Source organism: Nicotiana tomentosiformis, chromosome 5 (genome assembly GCF_000390325.3).
Source record: "Nicotiana tomentosiformis chromosome 5, ASM39032v3, whole genome shotgun sequence".
NCBI lineage: Eukaryota > Viridiplantae > Streptophyta > Magnoliopsida > Solanales > Solanaceae > Nicotiana > Nicotiana tomentosiformis.
In genome coordinates, this window is record NC_090816.1 from 13,728,977 (window position 1) to 13,749,775 (window position 20,799).

Here is a 20,799-nt window from a genome sequence, read left to right on the forward strand (position 1 = left end):
AGTTAAATTGGAATAGAATTGTAGTTTAGTGATAATATTTCACCCTACCACTTAATTAGAGAGTTCCTATCAGATTCAGATTTAAGATTTCTAGAATATGGGTGTAGCATTAAAGAAGTATAATTAACCCAAATAGCCGTTCACCCAATCACTTAAACTAAAAATAACCGGTGGAGGTATAATGTACGCATAATTTATGTATTATATGTGTATAATTATGTATAATAAATGTATAATCTATGTATAAGGATAGAAAAAGTAAACAATGAATATGACCGACTATTTGTGTAAAGATCTCGTTCTAGAAAGGAGAAAAGAATATATTAAGTGGGAAGTGATCTCTATTCTTCCACCGAAATAACTCATTATTCAATCAAGTACACCATTCAGGTTTTTGGAACATGAAGGACAACTGATAATATTAGATAAATTCTAAAATATATATACATACAATACTTAGTTTGTCGGAAAGATCATAGGTCTACGTGCCTATATATTAGCAGTATATCCGCCTGTCATGACCTGAGCGGTCTTGATTTTAATGATTGACAAAAGAACCCATGCATTAACTAGGTCCATGAAAACTGTACACAAGTTACCGTCAGAATCAAGCAAAAGGCATGTACGTGCAAGGGATAAGTATAAGTAATTATTTATGATAATCTTTGAACGAAAAGATTGCATATTTGATAAGGAGCAATGCTCCTTACTTGAAGAGAACTCTATCCAAGATAAGAAAAAAGTTAAAAGTTGAAGATAACTAGAACTCTTCCACCAATGAAGAGTAAAGCATTAGACCTCTAGTTAATCCTTATTCTACTAAGTCTATAAATATCAGTTTGTTCTCTTTTATAGGGGATGCACACATACTGAAGTTAAACAAGAATTGAGAGTAAAATAACAAGGCATTTTGTGAGCAGTTCCTATGAGTTTTAATAGTGCGAACCTGAAGCAACATGAACCAGATTGAAAAATAAGTTCCATGTGTCTATTTTTAATTCTAATTCAATTATAGTAGCAACTTTTGAGTTGTACCTTTCAGCTTTTCTTAAAAGTATTTGTACCAAGTACTTGAGTTGTATCTCTCAAGTTAGAATTAACTTAAAGTAGTCGCAACAACTTGTGATGTGTTGCTACAAGGGTTAGAGTTAATCCCTAGAAGTGTAGGTTAGTGGTGAAGTTTCACCCTACCACTTAATTAGAGGGTTCCTATCAGATGCGAATCTAAGATTTTTAAAATAAGGGTGCGCTAGTAAAAGAAAGGAGAAAAAATGTATTAAGCGAGAATTGATCTCTTTCTTCTAGGTAATAAGTCAGAATTTAACCAAGTGCATTATTAACCTTTTTTGAGCATGTGGGCCAACATGATAATTTAGATCAATTTAAAAAAGTATGTACATAAAATACCTAATTTAGTGGATCGACCATGGGACCACGTGCCCCATATATTGAGCAGTAAATCCGCCTATGGCTTACTACCACATAGAAAAAAGGAAAATTAGTTGAGGAAATATGATCACACAAATTAGTTTTTGAGGAGATCAATTGAAGTAGCTAGAGGTGGCGTCACGATTAGAACCTTATGGATTCAAAATTTTAACCATTTTAAGTTATTAGTTAAAAATTAATAATTTATAAATATTAAATTAATTTATTAAGATAAATGCAAAATTTAAATTTAAATTATTGGGTGCAGCTGAACCCGTACCTTAAATTCTAGCTCCGCCCCGGAGTAGGTGATCATTCTCTTATATTATCATTCTCCTATATTACCTCTTCTCGGTTAAAGAACCAAAGAGAAGATTATATATGTCCTTTCGAAGTAGCAATCGACCCTTTTTCTCTTGCTAAATAAGACCCTTTTCTTTAGGTAGGAATCCCTTGATGATAAGGAGAACAATATGTAGTACCCTTCTTCTTATCATGTGATTTACTGTTTGGAATATTTGAAAAGGCATTTATTCCAATCCAGCTAATTAAAGCAAAGTCAATTTTGTAAATATATGCAGAGTTATCTTGATACCTCTTTATATAGTACCTCCTCCTCGTTTTGTCTTCTCTGGGTACGGATAATACTATGGACTTTATGCAACAGTATGTTTTTAGGATATCTCGGTTTCCATTTCCCAAATCAATAGATGCGATTATGTATTATGGGATTAAAAAGAATTTAATTAAAATATTAATTTTTTAGTCTGTGAAGATATTTATGCTGAAGGGAGCCTTGGACTGACTATAAAATTATTTTTGTGTGACCAATAGATCACGGACTCGAGTTGTAGAATTGGTCATTAATACTTATATTAGGATAAACTGTATACATCACATGTTTTAGGGGTGTGGCTCATCTCGCACCTTGCATGAACGCCGGAGAAGATATCTATGCTAAATCTTTCACTTCTTAAGACTAGTAGGTTAAGACATTAAAAGGATCTTTTTTGTCCATCACTACAGTACATAGACGTGCTCATTCTCCCATATTAATTTCATATTAAATAATGATATCATAATCTTACTCTTTGTGGATCGGATTATAAAGTAGTAAACGAATGTTTGTTTCCAAGAATTTAATTCGAACAGTAGAATATTTCGATGAAAATTGTTAGGACTACAACGTGACAAATTTAAGAGAAGACGAATTGATCCTTTTTGAAAAATACATGATCATCAAGGAATTAATAATTTGCATATCCACCGACTTGTCGCTTTTGGAATTCTGTAATCTCTTTTTCTGTTCATTTTGATTCCATGCACCACCTTAAGCCTTATATATAGCCTTTCTACAATTTCACATTTCTCATACCAGATCAAGACTAATTAATTAGTTATACAAATTTCTTTTCTTTTAGTTACCCACACATCTTCACAAAAGTTTCTCTGACTTGCCATAGTCTAGTCAAAACCATAATTTTTCTTAAGGTATAAACATGGATATGGTGATGAAGTTGGGAGCAGCAAGTCCAGTGGTGATTTTTAGCAAAAGCAATTGCTGCATATCTCATAGTATCAAAACCCTAATCCGAGGTTTCGAAACAAATCCTACAGTTTATGAGCTCGATAAACTTCCAAACGGGAGGCAAATGAAGAATGTATTGGTTGAATTAGGGTGTCAACTAAGTGTGCCAGACGCGTTCATTGGCAAAGCTTTAATAGGTGGTTCTAATGAGATTATTTGTCTTAGAGGCAAGGTCAAACAATTGCTTCTAAGGGCTAATGCTATTTGGATATAGAGATCAATTAATTACTAGCTAGCTACGTACTAAGTCTTGATCTTCGTCTTATAGTAATGAAATCATATATATAGTGGTGAGTTTATCACAAATATATTTTGTTTATTGATGTACTTATAATAAAAGTATGCCTTTTTAACTCAAACTAGTCAAAGAATCTGCGACCTTGTTAAATCAATTCTCCAAAGCCAATATTGTATTTTGGTCACTTATTCTTGTAAAACTATATCTACCAATGGTTTATTTGTAAATATGTAAAAAACATTATACTATCAAGTTAACCTTCTTATTTTCAAATATTATAAATTTCATATTGTATGAAGGATTACATATAAATGACTTTTGAGTGACTTGACAATATGTATTTTTTTCTTTTGTGGCTGTCCCGTTTGGGATTTAGCTTTTCCTTCTTACGCAAAAGAGAGAGGAAAAAGAATTTTAGGCGCATAAATGCATGTTTGGGACGCTACGATTCGATCTATTTAAACTTTAGCGTAAAGGGACAAAATTCTTTTTATCGAGTTGCATTCGATTATATAAAACAGATGTCATATATATATGAATCATGTCTATGTCTATGAATAGACCAAGATCATGTCTCACCTATGTGCTAGCACTACTTCAACTGCATAAAACAGGGCAGAGCGAGCGTTTTTGATTAGGAGTTTGGTGAAATTTAGTAACTTTGTAGAAGATCTTATATTTGTCTTAAGAAAATTTACTAGATTTTTGAATCTGTAAGTTTCAAATTATGGCTCCGCCTCTAACAAAAAATACTATATGAACTTTTGTTTGAGCACTAAACATTTTTCTGTTCTTATATATCTTCAACCATTTGAAGGGCAAGGGTACCTCTCTATAACTTTCAAAATCCTTATTGTTCACCTCCAACTTCGACCAAAAATATTTTAATTAACACATAGTTCTTTTGAGATATAGAAGCTGATCATGTTATCCTTTATGAGTAAAATATACTAACCACAGGCAAAGGCGTATTTAGGATTTTATGAATATGAGTGCACAATTATGTTAATAAAAAGGGCATGAGAAATTAGAGATTTGTTTATTTATTGATTATAAAAAGAACGGAAAAGGTTCAAAACTGTCCCTCGACTATTCGAAATAGGACATGTTTACCCTCTGTTACAAGTTGACATTGTTTGTGCCCATGCTGTGACCTAAAGGGATCATTTCTACATTCCTTCACTAACGAACGTAATTATAAATTTCACTCGGAGAAAATATTTTTCTCTTTTTTAAAATCCACCTGGCACATCCCTTCCCCCTCCCCTATCTTTTTTCTAGAAAGGGTCTAAAACTGCCCCTAAACTATACGAAATGAGACAATTATACCCCTCCGCATTCCCTCATTTTAGTTTGATTTTTTTATATCTTTTTTTCCCTTCATTTTCGTTCTCTTTTTTTCCCTCTCCTTTAAATATCCATCGAAGAACCTCACTCAAACCTCCCAAAGAATTCCAAGCCAACAAAAATTACATTTTTATTTCCTCTCTTTCATTTTCTTTCTCCTTGTTCTTTCTTTCTTTTCAACCCCCATTGTGATTGAGTGTACATGTATTTTTATTTGCATGTATTTGTCACAGCCCGAAATTTTCACCTGGCCTTGATATCGTCTAATATTTCACTTGTTAAGCAAGGCAATTGTAACGACCCGACCGGTTGTTTTGAGTATTACAACCCCGTTTTCCCATTTACTGCTCAAATTTTGCTTACGGTTATTATGTGACTTGCCAGAGTGATTAGTTCGGGTCCGGTGAGGTTTTGGAATGATTTGGAACACTTAGTTCTAAGGTTTGGAACTTAAGTTTAAAAGGTTGACCGAATGTTAACTTATATATAACGACCCCAGAGAAATTTTGCTAAGGAAATTAAGGTTTTGTGGTGCCGAGCTTGCGAGCCGCGACTCTGACCTTTTGGGTTGAACAATACACCGGGGAGTAAAGAAAAATTTTTTGCTGGAAAAAGTCATTTATGCGGCCCACTATACGGTCGCAGAATCACTCTGCGGACTGCATAATGGCCGTATAGTGAATCGAATGTGGGAAAAGTTTGGAGAAAGGTCTGCAGCGCCTTATGCGGTCGCAGACGAGTTCTGCGGTGCATTATGCGACTGCAGAACAGGTCTGCGGACCGTATAACGGCCGCAGATTGAAACATTTTTGCCTAGTTCCGGAGGGCCTTTTTGCGGCCCATTATGAGGGCGGCAGAAGTATTATGCGGTCGCATATGCTACCGCAGATCTACGTCGGGGATTCAAATTTTCTAATTTTTGACCCGACCCTATTTCGATATATTGAGGCAAAGGGGCTCTTTTGGAGCAAAAATCTGATATTTTTAGAGAGAGGTGAGAGTATCTTAGAGAGAGAAAGAGAATACCTAGTCATTTGTCCATCAATTCTTGTTCAAGGTTGGAAGATTTCACAAGGATCTTGCTAGGGCTTCAAAGAGGTAAGAATTTCTTCTCCCAATTCTTCAATTTCGAGTTTAGGTAAAGATGGGTGAATGGAAGTATAATTCTTGAGTGTAAGAGTATTATTTATACATACACATACTGATAAGGTTTGTGAAAAGATTTTTGAGTTCAAATGGGTAAAAATTGGGTTGAAATTGGTAGAAATCTTCAAAGACTTTAATTGAAGATTTGAGGGTCGAGTTGATGTCGTAATGTGGTGAAATTTATATGGTTGGACTCGTGGTTGGATGGGCGTTCATAGTTTGTAATTTTTGTTGGGTTCCGAGGCATGGGCCCCATGGGAGATTTTGAGTGCAAATTTCAAATTTTATTGAAAAATTAGTATTTTCATATGGAATTAATTCATATAATTTGAATTGACTGAATCGAATTAATATTGGCTAAATACAAGGATTTCAGAGACCAATTCGCGAGGCAAGGGCATAGCGGAGTAAGAAATTACGCGGTTTGAGGTAAGTAACATTTCTAAACTTGGTTCTGAGGGTATAAATCCTTGAATTTCATGTTGTATAAATTATTTGGAGATGACGCACATGCTGGGTGACAGGAGTGTGGGCGTGCATCATGAAAATTATGACTTAAGTTGTTTCTGTGGAGTTGCATAATTAAATAAATATCATTATCCACATATCCTCCACGTGTTAGAGAAATTGCGCTGAGACTCATGTTAAAGAGCATGATTTGGTTACGCGCCGATATATTTTGGGACCCACATGGGTCGTATTGGTATTGAATTATTTGTTTAAATTTATAATTTTGTACTCAGTCACATCTATCACTTGCATATCATATCTCAGTCTCTGTTGTCATTCATTGATATTTCATAACATCATGTCGGGTTGATTTTTCATGTCATTGAGAGTACGAGAGACTGGAGATTCTGAGTGATAGTTATGGTTATCTATTTATGCCTGGATCTGGCTATTATAGTGCTTAGGCTGAAGGAGCCCCTCCGAGTCTGCACCCCCACAATGAGCGTAGTTGATATATATATATATATATATATATATATATATATATATATATATATATATATATATATATTGAGGGATGGATCTTCTCTAGGCATGGACCTTGCCCGAAGTATTTATATTGGGGGATGAATTTTTCCTGGACATGGATCTTGTCCAAATCATAGATATTCGTGGATGGATCTTCCCCTGGGATAGATTGGCCTTATACAGTACTGAGTGACTGACTGTTAGTTGATGGATATACATATATATATTTGGGATGGATCTTTCTTAGGCTGGATTGGCCATATACAGTACTGAGTGATTGAGTATTTTAGATTGTGAGTATACATAGTTTTCAATAAGGTGCATCACATACAGTATGTACATTGACATGTAGATACAGAGATGCCATATTCTTCTTATTGTTCAGAAATTGATCTGTTTTATTTGTACTGAAAGCAAATGTTGAATTTGAAAGCATGCCTATATTTCTTTATTGTTATTATTTATACTGGACTGTACCTGCGGAGCTTGTCACTACTTTCAGCCCAGAGGTTAGTCTTATTACTTATTGAGTTGGTTGTACTCATACTACACTCTACAACTCGTGTGCAGATCCAGGTGCTTTCGGACACGGTGACCATTAGATCTGAGAGTGCTATCAGTTGGAGACTATCAAGGTAGCTGCCTGGAGTCCGCTAAACTTGACTCTCTTTCTTTCAGTTATTGTACTGTTCTATACTTTCAAACAGTGTTTTGTCAGTCAGACTTTGTATTCATATTAGATACTCAAATACTCAGTGACATCGGGTTTTGGGAATGTATCTTATGCTAGTAATTTGTGAGATTTTTCTATGAAAATTCAAATATTATGTTTTCAAGCTTCAAAGATATGGTGGTTTATTGAGATTGTCGGCTTGCCTAGTATTGAGATAGGCGCCATCACGACAAGTGAGATTTTGGGGTCGTGACAACAATTTTAGAATAATTTTACCATTTTTAACAATTCAATTTAATTAATAATAAAGAAACCAAATAACTAGAATACAATCTATAGTATGAGTACAACCGACCCCATGTACTCTGTATGTACCGAGCCTAACCTCGACGAAGTAGTAAGGAAGCTAAGGTAGATCGCTTATATTAACATGTACGCAATAATAATAATAATAATAATAATAATAATAATAATAATAATAATAATAATAATAATAATAATAATAACAGGAATAAAGGTAAAACGGGTAAGTCATATCAACAATCGAGGCCAGTTCGGCAGTCACAATCAATTATTTCTTTTATTATTCTGTTGCGGCGTGCAACCCGTTCCCACAATATAATATTTCAATTAAATTCTGTTGCGGTATGCAACCCGTTCCCAGAATATAATCTTTCAATTATATTCTGTTCCGGCGTGCAACCCGATCCCACAATATAAATTTTTAATTAATTCTGTTGCGGCATGCAACCCAATATCACGATATAATCTTTCAATTCATTCTGTTATGGCGTACAACCCGATCCCACAATATAAACTTTAAATAAATTCTGTTGCGGCGTGCAACCCACTTCTCAACAATATCAATTAACAACACTTATACGTAAGACTACTTCAATAAATGCCATAATTAATATGAAACTATAAGGCAACAAGGCATATAATAATTATGTTTTATGCAGGAAACAAATAGGGACAAGTAACAAATAAGCGTAGAATCAGAAAGGAGATAGACAATTTAATATATGAAATGCTAAATGTTACGTTACAATTTTGACACAAAAGTCAAATACGTAGGTAACAATTAAGGCATGAAATCAAGGCATAATAGTAGGCAATGAAAATAAGAGAATCAATTAATATAACAATAGATTCATGAAGTAAGGCAATTAGTGAAGTACGTAAAAATATGGAAACAAATAATTTGGCGACGTATAGACACTCGTCACCTCGTCTATACGTCGTTACACATGAAATTCACGTAACACATAATTCAAGGGTTCTATTCCCTCAATTCAAGGTTAACCACGATACTTACCTTGCTTCGTAATTCAAGTGATCACTCGACCACGGATTTTCCTTTCAAATTAGTCTCCAAACTAATTAAACCTAGCAACTTATTTATCAACAATTCAATTGGAGCTTTAAAAATTATTCACAAATCGAAAGAGACTTATATAAGTCATTTTCGGAAAAGTCAATCAAAAGTCAATATGGGGCCCACTTTTCGGAACCCGACAAAAATTCATGGAATTCGGACACCCGTTTCGATACGAGTTCAACCATACAAAATTATCAAATTCCGACATCAGATTGCCTTTCAAATCTTTATTTTTTATTTTTGGATGATTTTACAAAAACCCAATTTTTTCCCATTCAATTCACTAATTAATGATGTAAATAAGTATGAAATCAAGAAATATAATTAATTTCGGATAAAAAATACTTACCCAACTCAAACTAGTGAAAACTCCTTCTGAAATCGCCCAAAACCGAGGTCTAAAACTCTAAAAATGAACAAAAAATGTCGGACACCGGACTTATACATTCTGTCAAGGAAAGTCGCATGTGTGAAATGCGACTTGTCTCATTATTTCCAGGCAAAACTTTGCAGTACCAGCCTTCAATAAATCGATCATAACTTTATATACAAATGTCCAAATGATGTTTACCTTTATGGAAACTAGATTTAAAGGGCTACAACTTTCATTTTTTGATCATCTCTAAATCTCTTATAGATTGCGAGATATAAGCTTCCAAAGTAAGCCCTATGCAGCAGAAATTTCTCACGATGCACACTGCTAGGCAAAACAATTGCATTACCAATTTTTGATAAATTGATCATAACTTTATGTACAAGTGTTTAAATAATGAATGGTTTACATTTATGGAAACTAGAGTCAAAGGGATACAACTTGCATTTTTGGATCATCTCCAAATTTCTTACAGATTACTAGATATAAGCTTCCCAAATCAGACCTATGCATCAAGCATTTCTCGCAATGCACACTGCTGTAGCCAAAAACCATTAATTAAAAATGGCCTAGAGATGGTTCGAAACTCGTCCGAAGCTCATCCGAGCCACTCGGGACCCCGTCCAATTATACCAACCAGTCCCATAATATAATGCAGACCTACTCGAGGTATCAAATCACGTCAAACAATGTCGAAACTACAAATCACAACTCAATTCGAACTTATGAGTTTATGAAATTTTTAATTTTATAACTCGCGTCGAAACGTGTCAATTCAATCCGTAATCACCTCAAATTTTCCAGGTAAGCCCAAAATGATATAACGGAACTATTCCAACTCTATGAATCTCAATCCGAGTCTGATATTGACAAAGTCAAATCTACGATCAAACTTTGGAAATCTTTAACCTTTAAGTTTCTAGTTTTCGTCAAATGGCGATAATTTGAGCTAGGGACTTCCAAATTTGATTCTGGAAATACGCCCAAGATTCAAATCACGATACAGATCCACCGGGTCCATTTACTCAAAATGTTGATCGAAGTTAACTTAAATGAGTTTTAAAGCACTATTTCATATTTTTATCAAATTTTCACATAAAAGTTTTACAGAAAAATATGCGGATTGTACACGCAAGTTGAGAAATTCTGAATGGCACTATTCGAGGTCTCAGAGCACAGAATTGAATATAAAATTTAAAGATGACATATCGGGTCATAACAATATTACTATTAAATATATTGTTTCTCTTTGATATAATCTCTTAAACTCTAATTGGTTCTCTTCGATATATAAGTTGCTCCCTCATGGATTTAAGTTATGGGTACCACTATCTATAAATAGCATAGAACCCTCCAAGATTAATGAGGATGGTTCCGGCTTTAAAGAGAAAATGTAAGACTAGGATAGTTTTATGTTAATAGAGTTTTAACTTTTATATAACTAATAGTTTTAAAAAAAATTCTATGTCACTCACGAGTTGTCCTTGCCTTGAATATCTAAAATTTACTATGCTAATTTAACTTTTACATAAAAGCCGAAGAGGCCCTATATACCAAGAATTCATGTTTTAACTCCCACTAGTTTTATGTCTTGAAGTTTTTTTTTAGTTTGAGTTACTTTCTTCCTATACATGTAATCGTAACATATGGAGTATATATTGGTTGATGCATCCATTCACCGGAAGAAAATCAAACCAAGAGGAAAAAGGCCAATCATTGGATAAACAAGTCATCTAAAGCATGCATGGTATAATTCTACTAAAGGTTCACTTGAATATGAAAGTTTCATGATGGTGTGCTATGTTTGTACATTTGAGGGTTGGAGTAAATTTATTTTGGGAAAATGTCCAAATTTACCCCTCTACTTTTGAATATTGTCTCCATCTATCCGTCGTTATACTATTTGGCCAAATTTATCCATACCGTTATACTATCCGGCCGAATTTACCCTTCATCAACAAACTTTTAAAAATTACCCCCAGTCATTCAGGTGACCTAGAATGTCCCAAATTATTTTAGTTAAGTCACCTATTCTTCTTTTTGATATACTATTTTCAAAATAGTTGGCATTTATGTGCTTTCTTAATTTGAAAAAAGAAATAAGAGAAAGAAATATTAAAATAATGTAGTAGTTTAGTAAACGAGTATAGTAAATTAAAGAATCTAAATTAGGTAACTTGTCTAAATTTTAAAAGTATTTACAACACCCCAACTTTAATGAACTCGTTTCACTAAAGGTATGAAGAGTTTGCAAGTATGAGTGATAGAAGTTAAAGTTCCTTGGAGATTTTGCATTGTCAAATTCAACTATATATGCTTCAATCAAATGCCCATGCATTGTGCACTCTTAAGTTAGTCGATCGAACTCTATACTAACTAGACAATTATAAAATATATTCGAATATACATATACACATATGATGAGCATCCACATATAATACATAACAAATAGACCCACAGAATTGTGCGGTGTGTATATGGTTAAAAAATTATTAAAACAATTAAACCAATTTCAAAACCATTATCAAAATAAGATAAGTGTGTGCAATGGTAAATAAAAATATCCACGAATAATTTGTATAGTTTAGTACCTTTAGCATTCACATTAATAGTACAAACAACAACAACAACAACAACGGCCTAGTGAAATTCCACTAGTGAGGTCTGGGGAGGGTAGTGTATACGCAGACCTACCCCTACCCCGAGGAGTAGAGATGCTGTTTTCGAAAGACCCTCGGCTTAAGAAGGCAAAAGGAGACAATATCAGTACCACCAACAGATACCATAAGAAAAAATAACAACATCATTAAAACAAGGAAATAGATGCAAAGCAAAAGTGATAGCCAGTAAATAGACCCGTCACTATGAAAAATAAAAAAGTAGTAAGACAAAATATTGCCACTAGATCTCTTAGACAAAAACCCTACCAGACTAGCCTCACAATGGTACGAACTAAGGCAAGACTCAACTACCTTCTAACTACAACCTTAATACTCAACCTTCACAGCTTTCTATCAAGGGCTATGTCCTCGAAAATCTGAAGCCTCGCCATGCCCTGCCTGATTACCTCTCCCCACTACTTCTTAGGCCTGCCTCTACCTCTTCTCATACCCTCCAAAGCCAGCTGCTCACACCTCTTTATCGGAGCATCTGTGATTCTCCTCTATACGTGCCCGAACCATTTGAGCCTCACTTCCCGCATCTTGTTATCAATGGGAGCCACACCCAACTTCTTTCACATATCATCATTCCTAATCTTATCCATCCTAGTATGCCCGCACATCCACCTCAACATCCTCATCTCTGATACTCTCATCTTCTGGATATGTGAGTTCTTGACAGGCCAACACTCATCCCAATACATCATGACCGGTCTAACCACCGCTTTATAAAGCTTACCTTTGAGTATCGGTGGTACTCTCTTGTCACACAAGAATCAAGATGCTAACCTCCACTTCATCTACCCCACCCCAATATGGTGTATGACATACTCGTTGATCTCCCCTTCCACCTGGAGAACCGACCCAAGGTACTTGAAATAGCCTCTACTAAGGATAAATTTGGCCGAATAGTATAACGGAGGTTAGATATAGACAATATCTGAAAGTAGAGGGATAAATTTGGACTTTTTCCCATGTGTTTTTATTAGCATGTGTTATTTTGTGTGGGAATCTTTTTTGGGGTCTCTGGGAGGTTTTGGTGTGAGGTTCTTCGATGAAGGTTGAATGGAGAGGAAGAAGAAATAGAAAGAAAATGAAGGAGAGAAAAAAAAAAGAAATAAAAATATAAAACTAAAATAAAGGGTTGGGGAGGGGTATAAATAACCCATTTAGTATAGTTCAAAGACAGTTTTTGACTCTTTCTAAAAAGGGAGAGATGGAGGGGGTGTGCCAGGTGTATTTTAGAAAAGAAAAATATTTTTTCGAAATAAGAAAATTCAAAAATTGTGTCCACTAGTGAAGGAGGGTAGAAATGACCCCTTTAGGTCATGGCTGTTAGAAACATGGTTTTACATATTATTTTTGATGATACCAAACCAATATAAGTTTTAATCAAAGAATATTTACTTGCGGTAAATTTATTTTTATACAAGTTTGTTAATTGAGAAAGGATTTGGATAAAAAGGAAAGAAGATGTATGAAGACGTATAAGGCAATAAAGATTTGTTCAGAATTAAGAAGACATGAACGTGATAGCAAATCTCTACAAAGTTACAAGAGTCAAAGAAAGAAAAGTTTCGATATATATTTTGGAATTTCTAGAAGAAAGTTTTGGGAAGGAAAGTATGGATGCATGGAACAAGGGCAAAGAAAGAGAAGAAAAATTTTAACAAGGAAACTGAGATATGTCCTAGATATGGATTCCATTGAAGAAGAAGATAGGCGTGTAAAATAAATATGTGGATTGTTGTCCATGATACTTACTCCAGCCATCCAAAATTCAAAGTGAGAATCCTCAATTTATGGAATTAAGATATTGATTTACTATACAATTAGGGAAGAAAATATTTTTTATATTGAAGATCTACTATCTTATGAGCGGAAGATTAGACAGAAGATTGGTATTGGTCTAAAAAAGGAAGAAGTTTTAAGTGGAAAGAAGGTTGGTACTACACTCAAAAAGAAAAAGAATAAAAAGGAGATTTAAAAAGGATGGTTTGATGCTTAATAAGGAAAAGTATTAAAAGGAGGCTTGGTACTACTATTAAGGAGGAATATGATCTTGAAAGATCTTTGCCATACAACTGGATGTCTTAATATAAGGAAGTGTATAAGATCAATTTTGAATACAATCAAGCAACAAGATAAAGAAGCACATGCTCGTGAACACAACCATATTTATAGAAGATCAAGTCAAAATCCTTAGGATGGATTATCAGTACTATTCATCATTACATGCTTTCCACAAGTAGCCAAACTCCCTCAATGGATAACTATAATTATGTAGCAATTTTAAATCTCTTGGGTCATACACAAAATAACAATGAGTACAACAACAAAAAATGACAAGACACTTCAACTATGCGACAAATCAGGAAACCATATCAAGGAAGATTTACATCAAATATGGAGCAACGATCTGAATAATTGCAAGAAAGAGGAATAACTATTTAAAGAAGATTTGAAGACATTTCTTAGCACCAGCTTCACAGACAACATTCTTACTCTTTCTACACCTTAGTCAAGCACTGTATTCTTAAGTTTATAAGTGTCATAAAAGATAAAGAGAAAAGAAAAAATACCGAGAGGTTGTGTCATTGTTCGTTTCTTTGGTGAGCAAGTGAAAACTTAAGTGTCGTTGTTGGTGGTCGAGAAAAAACCAACCCTTTGTCGTTTGTTGGTAAGCGAGTGAATACCAACTCTTTTAAACATTGGTGGTGAATGATAGAAACCACAAAAGTTGTACTCAACCCAATTTACAAAGAGATCTAAAAGATAACACTCTTGCAACCCAAGAAGACTGAATTAGGATACCACATTGGTTCCGAACCAGTATAAAAATTATTTGTCACGGCCCAAAATCCACTATGGGTCAGGCAAGCCAACGACGTTACCAATTTAATTACCCGTTTTAGTATTTTTGAAATCAAAATATTCCTTAATTAGACAAATGAAAGTATCTGCACAAACCACAATAATAAATAACCTAAAAGAACCCTCAAAATCCGGTGTCACAATTGCATGAGCATCAACTAGGGAATATGATAAAATACAATATCTGTTTGGAATACAAATTAGACAAGAGAATGTAAATAACTATGATAGAGACTCTGTATGCTGCAGATTCGTAACATGGAATGTAGCTCACCGTAAGTCCCCGCAATGGTCGCGTCTACGCCCAAAAGACCACTCGACATATATGCACCCGTACAAAATGTGCAGCAAGTGTAGCATGAGTACGTAAATCAATACGTACCCAGTAAGTATCAAGTCTAACCTCGAAGAAGTAGTGATGAGTGGTCGACACCGACACTTACTAAAGATCCAATAAAGCAATATAATAAAAACGTGAGCAGATATGGAGTGCACAATAATAGTGGGGTAAATCTGCAAGCTTTATAATCTTCCAATTATTTATTTTAAAGCTTAAATTTCTCGATCTTGTATTCTATATTAATATCTCAGAAAAATGCCAAGTGTCAAAACCAAATAAATATGAAATACCATAAAATGTCGGGCTTCAGTGGAAGGTTTATCTTGAGAATATTCAAACTACTAGAGGTAACGCACGATTCTGCCGAGGTCGTTTGGCCTGATCCAGAATAATGTGTACACTGTCGAGGGTTGAGCGGCACGAACCATAGATGCATCTATACTGCCAAGGCGTTCGGCCCACTCCACAAGAAAGGAGGACACTTTATGAACCTCCGGAATGAGAAATTATCATGAGGCTAGCACTTAAGAATGTACAATTTCTATTAATAGTTGCGTAACTCGCACAAAAATTCAAGTACGTGAAATTTCGGTCTTTTACTATTTCCTGTAATAATTTCCAATATGATTCAGGTACTTTAATTAACAAAGGATGCAATCATTACAAGTAATTTATGATTTGGGTCCTAAACTACCCGGACATAAGCATAATTAGTAGTTACGCACGGGCTCTCGTCACCTCGTGCATACGTAACCCCACAATTAGTAGCAGATATTAGTTTAAATCACCTTTGGGGTAAATTCCATCTTACAAGGTTAGACAAGAGACTTACCTCATCGCGAAATTCCATAACCGACTCCAAGGCCTCTTTAATAACTCAAACCGATGCCCGTCGCTCCAAAAACTAGTCAATCAATATGTAAATCTATAAATATATACTCTAATACTCATTATAAATCAATTTATAAGAATTTCCAACTCCGCTCAAAAAGTCGTTAAAGTCACCCTCGGGCCCACATGCCCGAATTCTGAAAATGTTTGAAGATAATTTTTACGCATAACACTACGAACTTAAATATATTATTTATTCCCAATACCATGTCCAATTTCGTGGTCAAAATCCAAAAATACCAATTTCTAGGTTTTTTACCATTAATCTCAAATTTCCATTAATTTTTATGTTTAAATCCTTATAGAATCCATGTATTTAACTTGTAATAGGTGGGGATTACTTACCTCGTGTTGCTTGATGAAAATCCCTTCTCGAAACTATCCAAAATCGCCCCAACCTAGTTAAAAATGAGAGAAGAAGAGCCAAATCCCACTCTTAAAACGATTTTGCCTAGCGATATTTTCGCACCTGCGGGACAGTAGCCGCACTTTCGGCGTCGCTTTTGCGACCACGCCACCGCTTCTACGAAAAATCACCCAAACACGGTGCCTTGCACTTGCGGAAACATTCCCCGCTTCTGCGACATCGCTGGTGTGAGCCCCCTTCCGCTCTTGCGCCTTCTCCCGCTTTTGCGCCCAACACTTCGCTTCTGTGCTTGCGCAGATGCGGCCAAAACACCACACCTGCAGTCCTTCCCCTGGCTGATCTTCTCCTCTTCTGCGACCCCTGGGCCACTTCTGCGTCCCTGCACCTGCGGCCAAAACCTCGAAGGTGCGGTTACACTAGATAACAGCAGCTCCAGCATTTTCTTAAGGTCAAATTCAATCCGGAATCCACCCGAGGCACTCGGGACCTAAACCAAATATACCAACATGTCCTAAATATGACACGAACTTAGTCGATCCTTCAAATCACATCAAACAATGCTAAAACCCCGAATCGCACTCAAATGCAAGCTTAATGAATTTTAGAACTTCAAACTTCTACATTCGACGTCGAAACCTATCAAATCAAGTCCGATTGACTTCAAATTTTGCACACTAATCATAATTGACATTATGGAACTACTCCAACTTTCAGAATCAGAATCCGACCTCGATATCAAAAAGCCAATCCCGGTCAAACTTCCCAAAAATCATCCAATTTCCAACTTTCGCCAATTGACGCCGAAATGACCTACAGACCTCCAAATCAACGTCCGCACACGCTCCTAAGACCAAAATCGCTATACGAAACTATTCACAGTCTCGGAATTCCAAACGGACATTGATAACATCAAAATCCACTTCAAGCCAAACTTATAAAATTCTTAAGCTTTCAAAATGTTAACTTTCCATAATAAACGCTGAAATGCTCCCGGGTGATCCGATACTCAACCCAAATATACGCCCAAGTCTGAAATTATTATACGAACCTATTGAAACTTTCAAATACCGATTACGAGGTCGTTTATTCAAAAGTCAAATTTTGGTCAACTCTTCCAACTTAAAGCTTCTGAAATTAGAATTTTCTTTCTAAATCTACTCCGAACTTCCCGAAATTCCATTCCGACTACACGTACAAGTCATAACACATGAAGTGAAGCTACTCAATGCCTCAAACCGCCAAACAACGCGCTAAAGCTTAAAACGACTGGTCGGGTCATTACATTCTCTCCCACTTAAGCATATGTTCGTCCTCGAACATGTTAAGAACTACTTCGGAGTTCTCCAAAATCATTGTTTAACGCCTCGTGCACCTGCCCGTGCTGCCACAACCCATCCAAACATGTTAGCTCGAGCCAGACCGAACATCCTTCCTTTTATTTAGTCAATAAGCCTTTGAACCAAATTCCAACCTCCGAATTTCTCTACAAGACCTGCTTCTAACATACGACCACCATATCAATCACCACACACTGTACCAAAACATGGTAGTATACCCTTGCTGAAGTCACACCATGCACCGCATAATTCACAAGAACATAGTAATATTCCCTGACCACAGTAGCTGTAATTTCACGAATTCGGTGACCACAACACACCTCATGACACCTATGGGTCCTGTTCCAACTCTCGCAATACTTCCACGACGAAAGAGACGTGTAAAACTCATAAACTCTGGCCGAATCAACAATTCATGGAGTCTCTCCGCCTAACAAGAATCATTACCTCATTCTAAACTGAATAACGGTATTTTTTCCTTAATGTACATTATATAAACCTGATCACACTAACTTCAGGTCTAATGACCTCGTCTCACCCAATACAAGCTGCTCAGGCAATAAGCCATCTCAACCACTGACCAAAATCTCATATGACGACATCAATGTGCCGATAAGCGACAACTCGAATATGATATATAAGGAAAAACGAACTCTGAAAAAAAGAACTACCCAGCCCACGTAGCTAATACAACAACCAAAAAGATGTTATGATCCTTTCTCAGAAAACGAGAAACAAAATGCACAAGAATAAATATAGGGAACCATACTCAACATCTCGTTGTTGCGGCATGCAATCCGATCCACACATAATACCTGCGGCGGCGTGCCACCCGATCCGTACAAAATAATCAAGAAGAAAACACACACATCAAGCCCTAATGCTTATACTTACGAAATGACCGAATATCGACCACAACCACACCCAATGCATAATACAAATCCTGGTAAGGCGAATAACGCCACAAGTTACGAATCTCAAGCACAACTAAGATGTAATAAATGACCCGCATCTCGAGAGCTATCCTGCTCATATAACACCGCAAACTACACGAGACCTCAGCATACGTGTGAATAATCAAGCCATCTCACAACCCACGTGGCACAATATACGATACACGGAATAGCTGATGATGGAGATAACATCTAATGTCCGACGACTCCATCGTAAGCAGTGTAATGATGAATGAACACGTCCGACCTTATGTAGAGCACACTTTCATAATAGACCCACCAACAGACCTCAAACCGATTCTGATCAAACCATACTAGGCTAACAACCTTTCAAGGATCCATAATGGCCCTATTCATGACACACACGAGCAGCCATCCCAATCCGGAATAAACTCCCACATTAACGATAGTACCAAAATATCTACATACTTGGTTTTAATCTTTAGCAATCAAGTGACAAACATATCACACTTATACAGATTTTCCTGTGGGGTACGCTCCCACAACCTTCCGCATATCCATACCACCAATCGTTAAAATTCTGTAAAATAAATTAAGAATCCGCAATTCAATACACAATGCCTTGTATACAGTATGCCATTCTCAAGTAACACTAAAGAAAATGCTCGCTTACTCTGAACACCTGCTCATCTGAGCTCGTGACATTCTAATCAACACCGAACCGCAACCTTGGCCTTCAATCTTCCTGTTCCCATGCTGCTCACTGCACCTATTATGCTGCTACGCGATAATACACGTGTTCACCATAACCCTTGCACTACTAGTGGAATAAGTCACTCCATTGGCTAGAAACCTTTCGCTTAGCTCATTTCTGAAGAACCAATGCAACACACAACTGAATTCCCAGACCGCGGAGATATACCAACCTCAAGTCGCGATCTGAACTGCCATGACTTTTCCGGAATCTGTTTACACAACTAGACCATTTGAATTAAATACCTCCCGAATCAATCAAGTTATGGTGGCTGTCAAGCCTACGAGTACAACCACAAACCATATGTATAACTTCACGCTGAAGGAACTGATCACTGCCATAATAATGCTGATTCAACTATTACTAACCAACCCAACTTCTTCAAATTCACGCTTGACTTGCCTTAGAAATAGTAGAAGCTCCATTCAAACATAACGAACTAATCCGCACTCATACCGAGTGACCCGAATCACGAGACCACATCCTCTCAATACTTATAACTCATCTCATACCTTCCTCATACACACAATGGCATTTCCAACTGGTATACCTATTCCGCAAGACCTCCCATAAATTCGAAGCTATTTCTTCCTTTCTTCCAATACCTCACCCATACCCGATGATAATATAAAACACTCCTATTCTCGTTCACAATCCCCTGCAGAAACTCGATCCTTAACCATACAACGGACCCGAAATCCTTAGGTACTAGACCTAAATTCTTGAACTCACTGGAACATTGTTAAGAGTCACCCACTCTGACCCGATATCGAATTTAACCAAAATTCATTGCTATGCTAGCACATGAATACCCTCTAAAGGAAGAAATCGGCTGAATTCTTTTCCTTGTACATTACACCCACAAGAAGCATAAACTCTAAGTCTTCCCAAATCCTGCACCCGAATCAATAAGATGAAGTTTGGCACACATTCATCAAGTTCCGTGCTCGAATTACTCCTGATGTTTTCTTTTATCGGTCATGAATAGTTCACCAATGCACCTATAGCTAGAACCCAAACAAGTAGGCAACCACACGATCAAGTCATAGATGGTGGGGCTCTCCCACATAGCTACCATCACATAATGTAGGGTCCGCAATGATTCCCCTTCTCAATTACCATGATATCGCACCGTTAACTGGCCAAATTTCTCGAAGTGTTTTGTTAAATCTCTTCATGAACATTCTGAATCATCATCCACGATCTCATATCCGATCTCTTTCCATGACATTGTATAAGTCTGTTCCTTCCTCGTTAACATCAACTGAGAGTCAACAATATCATCCAAACTCAAGTCATATCGCATCTGAAATGATAGTCAAATCTTCACACCCTTCTTCATTCCAAGCAAACTCCTTTCTGCCATATTTACTCTTTCTCCATACGGTAACCATCATTCCAAGTAAAATACGTATACCAAATCACCTTCCATCATGATTCTCAAACCGTTATACACTTTCTGAAAGTACGTGGTTATCATACCACCAAATTCATATGCTACTCTGCCTCT